This window comes from Podarcis melisellensis (genome assembly GCF_964234715.1).
Source record: "Podarcis melisellensis genome assembly, chromosome: 4".
Classification (NCBI taxonomy): Eukaryota; Metazoa; Chordata; class Lepidosauria; order Squamata; family Lacertidae; genus Podarcis; species Podarcis melisellensis.
Genome location: NC_138531.1, coordinates 36713103 through 36720454, shown reverse-complemented (window position 1 = coordinate 36720454; position 7352 = coordinate 36713103).

Here is a 7352-nt window from a genome sequence, read left to right as displayed (position 1 = left end):
GCAGGGGAGGATGGGGCATCCTTCAGAATGTGGGGAAGGAGGCAGGGGGAATTGTTCCATCAGGGAAGCAGAAATGATGCTCCTTCGCACTATGCTGAATTCCTCCTGTTGTGTATATTATACACAATGCAGCTCATAATGCACCACTAACAGGAAGCAGGAGTTAAATAAATAATGTGGATTGCATCAAAGTGTGTACAGATCAGCAGATGGCAGGGCCAGCTCCAGGTCTGCTAAGACCTGATTTTGCCAGGAAGCTGAGATCAGAAGGAGATGATTCTGTTACTGTTTGGGTGTGGTGATGGTGTGGTGATGGAGCTACAAGCAAAGCCTATCATTGGTTATATTCAGAGAACTAAAGTTTGAAGGGTTGGATAAGCAGTTGTGATTTCAAGAATATTATTATGTTTGATGCAGATATCACCTTCCCCATCCACCATGTGTTTCTGGCAATGGAACTGATAAAAGTGTCATGGGTTCCAGTACAAAATGGCTGCCATGGGCAGAGAGAGAGAGAGAGGGAGGGAGGGAGGGAGGCTGTATCTAGACATGCCAAAGAAGCATTTGAGTTTAAAGCATTGTAAATTTAAACAGGGAAAACAGGTGGAGAAAAATGGGACTACACATCATCATCTGGTGGCACAACATTATATCGCACATACAATACATATAAATTGTTGGTTTTTTAACCAGTCTAGCTGAGTCCAGAGAAAGAGAAAGAGAGCAAGGGAGGCCAGTACTTTGTATCAGTGAGTATTGTCACAAAAAGGCCCTTGTTTTCTCAGACTGTCATACTCAGAGCAAACCTTCTGAAATAAGTGGACTTAATTTAGTCATTTATTTCAGTAGGTTCACTCTGAGTAAGACTAAGTCAAAGACAACCCAGTTTTAATATACTGAATACTTGGCATTAAGTCAGGGAAGGCTTATAGCTCTTCAGATATCATTAGATTTCAAGTCCTATAAGTCCCAGACAGCATGGCTGTCAGCTGTGATGGGAGTTGGAGTCCAGCAACATCTGGAGGGCACAGGTTAGTCAGCCCTGTGTTAGGTCCTGTTGATAGCAGCTTTACCTGGCTGTGTAGAAAACAGGACAGGATATAGGCTATCAAGGTACATCCTGAAGATTGACACCAAAATAAAATATACTGCTATCCTAGGGACTGGCTGGCTCCAATCATCAAGTTATGCCAGTCTCCTATTAAATTTGCCTTGAACAATTAGGTTTTTTGTTCCATAGAAATCACGGCACCATAATTTCCTTTCTTTATTTTGAGCTCAATCGAGGATTAAGAATAGTAGCAGAATACCAGAACTGAAGGGAAACAAAGATGTGCTTGCTCTAATTTGTATGAAATAATCATTAAAGCCTCTTTGGAACAAGTGGGGGGATCATCAACTCCAACTTACAGTCCAATGCATATATTAGCAATGGCTAGTTATTAATCTTATAACCTTTTCTAATTAACAGTGTAAACTCTAAAATGAATACAAATGGAGACTATCCAAGGACAAAATCTACTTTAGGCAAGCCTCTGTTTGGAAACATTTATTTCACTTATCTCTAAATAATAGCTTTCAAAGGGGGGAAAGCCTGATTGCAAAAGAGCAAAGGCTGTAAACCTAACCCCATATACCTGGGAATAAGCCCCACTGAATTCCAATAGAACTTCTCAGTAGACATGGTTAGGATTGTGCTATAGCCTTAAAACTTGTTTCACAGATTGCTTGTCAAATCTGAATTTTTTTGGTTTAACGATACATGTTTCAAACACACAAACAAATCACTAAAGTTTCTTAGAATGGAGGTCACTGGCAGACCTAGCTAGCAACTGTGGTATACCCATACCAGGCCCTCTTTTTTTGGCGGGGGGGTCTTGATATTATTGCTGAACAGCGGCATAGCATGGGGCAGAGCCACAGGGGCAGTTGTCATGGGTGCAAAATTGTTAGGGGCCCAAAAATTAAACTCCTGGTACTGCCTCAATACGGGATGTGGGTGGCGCTGTGGGTTAAACCACAGAGCCTAGGACTTACCAATCAGAAGGTCGGTGGTTCGAATCCCTGCGATGGGGTGAGCTCCCGTTGCTCAGTCCCAGCTTCTGCCAACCTAGCGGTTCAAAAGCATGTCAAAGTGCAAGTAGATAAATAGGTACCGCTCCGGCGGGAAGGTAAACGGTGTTTCCGTGCACTGCTCTGGTTCGCCAGAAGCATCTTCGTCATGCTGGCCACATGACCCAGAAGCTGTATGCCAGCTCCTTCGGCCAATAAAGCGAGATGAGCACCGCAACCCCAGAGTCGGTTACGACTGGACCTAATGGTCAGGGGTCCCTTTACCTTTACCTTTACTGCCTCAATACAGCTGTGCACTTCCGTTGCCAAGCTCCATTGAAAATGGCTTCTCAATGTGAACTAAGACGTGACCTCTCCAGACAACAGAAAGACTCTTCTTTTGTTATCTCTGCAGCTGCGATCTCCTAGGTGACGCAGAAAATGTTTGGCAGTTGAATGTGCATGTGTACTCTGTCTGTTTTCCTCTCTCCACTCAGCCCCGGGCAGTGGCAACACAGGCTACACCACTGCTACTAAGTAACAGCAGGTTGTGAGGCCAGTACAGTTTGATTTCCTCTAGAGATGAATGGACCGATTAAAGCCCAGTCTGTTCTGTTTCTGAGTGACATTTCAATGGGAAATCCTCAACAACCAGCCCCAAAACACACATTTTTTAAAAATGAAATAGAACAAGGGTTAATGCCACCAATGTTTTACTAGGAAAGCTCCCTTTATCTTCTAACAAGTGATTAGCAATGCCAGAACTGGAACTGACTCATTCTGTGATCCAAAATTTGCAATTGCACATGTAGACTTCAGTGAATGGGGGGAAGGGGGTTCCAGCGCCAGAAACTGTGTGTGTACACCTGTTCACATTCCTGATCCCATCTCAGATGTGTCCATGGAACCTGCTTCCATATGTGCATCATATTTGCTGCTTGGCTAAAAAAATGTGGTTTGTGGGAGATAAACACTTTGAGGCATTTGTGACATGCAAAATATTATGTCAACCCTAATTGATTCAAGTAGATTGTAGTCAATTGGGGAGAGGGTCACAGCTGATTCATCAGTGTGTGGCTTTGGAAAACACAGGCTTTCAGTATAATAAACCTCAGGTTTGGCACAGGGAGTTGATTAAAAGCAATTATCTGCTTTATATACTATCAGCGATAAGGGGTGATAATGAAAATGACATTGTCAGAAGACAGTTATGCTGAATAAAAATTATCCCACTTCCTTATATACATTGTTAATCTCAATGGATGCAAAGGGAAATTTCGCTTTGTGCCAAAATGTCATCTAAGTGCAACTTGGATGGAGTAGCTGTATTTGTCTATTGCAGGAAAATAAGGAGTCTTGTGGCTCTTTAAGTAAAAAAGAAAGAAATAACATTTCCATGCTTGTTCCAGATTAGATTTCATACATCACAAACACATCACTGTTTCTCACACTGATCACTTCTGAAAGGCTGAAACAAAATTAACATAGGATATTTTAATGTACTGTTCCAGAATCCAAGCATTGGGTGGCACTGTGGAATGCTTACACAAGGGATTATACACTCAGAATTCTGTTACCCACCCACAGTCAGGCTGATACCATCAATAATATGTGGGCGGTTCTGTGGTTCTGTGGTCACTCTTTTACTGAATCAGATGGAAGGAATGGCTCACAACTCTTAAACTAGGTCTAGGAACCATTTATCTATTGCACTTGTGTCTTGATGGCTACTGCAGGGCTGTGGCTGGCTACTGCAGAAAACTGAATGATGACCTGGATGGTCAGATCCAATATGGCTGATCTTCAGTTCTTAATAACTGCAACAGGTATGCGGAAACTTAGTTTTATTAAGCAGCTACCACATACCAGGGTTCCTCCTAATAAGTGAATGCTGTGAAATCTCTCTCACTTGAAGGCTTCTAGTATAAATATGTGTAAATAAATCATATTTCAAAGACACTGCAGACTCCACCATGCCTCATTTCCCCCAAAGGAACAAAGACCTTGGTTGAGTGCTGAGACCCCTTGGAATCTTGTGCACCACTTGGCAGAGATTGGAGTGTTCATATGTTTTGTTCTGGAAGAATACCTGGGAGAGCTGTACTTACAGAGAAGTTTCTGAAAAAGAAGAGTTTCCCATCAACATGCCAGAAACAAACAATATAACCAGTGTGACGTCCTTCGTATATGTTAGTTGATGCTTGCCCCCAGGGGAAAGTATGCAAACCTTTCATTCTGGGTGTCATGGCAACTAGAGGTGCAAAATCAATTACAGATTCAGCTCAAAGGATCGGGTTGTCATGCGGCATTTTTAAGAACACTGGGATGGCTTCTCAGATGTAGCCATAGATGTTAAATTGAGGCTGGTGTTTCTTGTTTTCTTTGGGTGTTCCAGGTGGGCCTTAGAACTCCCCTCTCTTTTTAACACTATATCACGTCGCTCAGGAAATCATGTTAATTCTTTATGTTAAGAATGCTGCACAGTTAGTGGTAGCGGCTAAAGATACTACTTGCCACAGAGTCTGTGCAATTATATGGGGGAACTAGCTGGTGAATCACTGGGACACGGGTAGCGCTGTGGGTTTAACCACAGAGCCTAAGGCTTCCTGATCAAAAGGTCGGCGGTTCGAATCCCCGCAACGGGGTGAGCTCCTGTTGCTCAGTTCCTGCTCCTGCCAACCTAGCAGTTCGAAAGCATGTCAAAGTGCAAGTAGATAAATAGGTACCGCTCTGGCGGGAAGGTAAACAGTGTTTCTGTGCGCTGCTCTGGTTCGCCAGAAGTGGCTTAGTCATGCTGGCCACATGACCTGGAAGCTGTACGCCGGCCAATAAAGTGAGAGGAGCGCCGCAACCCCAGAATCGGTCACGACTGGACCTAATGGTTAGGGGTCCCTTTACCTTTACCTATCTGGTGAATCACAAGCACCAGTCCATTGGTGCCAACCTCCCCCTTCCAGCTGCATTCTGCCAGCTGCAAGGGAAGTGGCTCCCAGGTAAGGCAAAGCCACAACACTAGCTTCCTGTCAGTTGGGTCCCAATGCAGTGCAGTGGTTGGCAGAGGTTGGCACAGTGCAAATAAACCAATGGAGTCACCACATGTGCACCACATCGACTTCCCCATCTTCCCTCCCTGCCCCACTCTTCTCAGTAAGCAGTAGTAACCCACCTGTTGGGAAGTTAACAAAGTGGCTCCAGCAGAGCAAAAGAACATTTCAAGGAACACCCCAATCCTCATTATTGTTCCCATCACTGAGGAAAACAATGCGCATATTGTTGCTAAAGGAAATGAATGCATTGATAATAGGACAAAGGCATTTATTTTTTGCAAAATGCCCCGGACTTCTAGAACATGGGGCGGCGGGGGGGGGGGGACCTTTCTTTTATGCCCTGCTTACCACCCGCTCCTTTTGTAAGAAATACCTGTTTTCAGATACATTAACTCTGCAACTTTTCTGGTCAATCAAACTGACAATGACAAAAATAACCTCTCATTTCAAGCATACAAAGTCATATCAATCAACTTCATTTTTTTTCATGGTTCTTTAAGAATTTGAATCCTGCCGACATGAACACAAAAGCTATTTCTAGGGCACTCTGATTACAGAGAACTCAACATTTTTGACATGCTGAGCACAAAGTTGAGGGAATAAATCCTCTTCAAATGCTTGCCGAATCTTTGCAATCCATATGCATTTAAAGATATTGAACAGTTTATTGATAGCCACTGCATCAGGGCTGACAGTTTTAAGGACATAATTCCAAACATATAAAAGACGACTTCTCCAGGAACAACTGTGGAAGAAGTACAAATTGAAGAGAAAGCTCTGCACTGGCGTGTTTAAACATTTCTAGAAAGCTGAATTGTTTGAGGTGAAATATGACTGGAATGCTTTCATTGTTACTGCAGTTCTGTGGGGCACACCAACTTTTCCTCTGCTCGCAACTCAGGTTTTTTACAAGAGACTCACATTGGCACGTTTTACAATATGAGTCTGCTTGAGAATCAATAGTGCTGCCCCAATACATTTGACTGCCTGAAGCGACACATCAAATTGCTAACGGGCAGAGGTGTCTCTTTGCCAGCTTTTCCAACTAAGCCGACCTTCTGCCAGCCGCTGCCAATGGAGTGACACAAGAATTACTTCATTGGTGCCAACCTCTCCCTTCCACCTAGCAATAATGCAGGTGGCATGTAGTTCTGCTGATGGGATTCTTGCTGATGGGAGTCAGCAGAAACCCCCAAATGGAGTGTTCAAAGGACAGGAAGTGGCCAGGACTGATCTGGCCCAGAATCTGTTGGGGCCTGAGCTGGTCTCATTGCCAATGTTTGATGGCAAGGGATTTGATCTGGGGCATCAAGTCCAGCCTAGCCCATTCATCTGTTTACTGTCTTTTCACACCTTCCACCCTGGACACCATCTGCAGTGGTGGACCTTGGAGTCTCAAAATTCAGTGCCCTCCCCACCTGTTGCTTTCTATTCTTAATTATAGTTGTGGTGTCTCCTGCAGGGACCCTGAAGCTCTGCACCCAGTCCTACAGAACCAGTCACAATCCCCTAAATCTGCCTCTGACCTTCTGTGGCATCACCACTCCATACAAGCCTGTCAGTGGAAAGGAAATGTTTGGAATGTATTCAAAAGCTGGTTCCAGCCCCCATATTGTGAAGATGACCACTAATGTAATACACATGTAATCAATTCTATCGGAACCTTTCTCTCTCCCTTTCGGAGATGGAGGAAAGCTTTACTTACTACATAGAAAGGTTTCCAGTTTCCACATTCTAGGAAGCATTTCATTTTTGCAAGAGAGAGCTTGTGACCAATTGCCTGATTCTATGTGCTTTATGATGAGGCCATGGTACAAAAAAAAGGACAATTGTTTCTGTATGCATGGTGGCTGGATCCTTCTGCTGGAATCAGGGTGCTGGCAGCTTCACAGTTTGACACATTTACTACAATTAATTTCAATTAGGAGCAGCAAATGTAAATGAATGTTGAAACACAGTCAACGTACCCATGTGCTGTGTCTCTCATCATTAGACATGATTTTCATTCGAGGCAATTAGTAGAACTTGTAGACAGTGAATTATCTCTTCTAAACAATCAGAGACATTGGGTAAGCTTCATGGTATGACAATCTTTAAATAAATTAATATGCTGCTAAACTTTATAATGAAACTTGATGTGCCCGTGTTATTATTGTTAAGATAATTAGTAATGCATAAGAAAGAGGGAACTTCAACTTTCCTTCTGTGTCCATGTTCTCCATTTCAGAGCTTATGAAAAAGTGATTACGCACA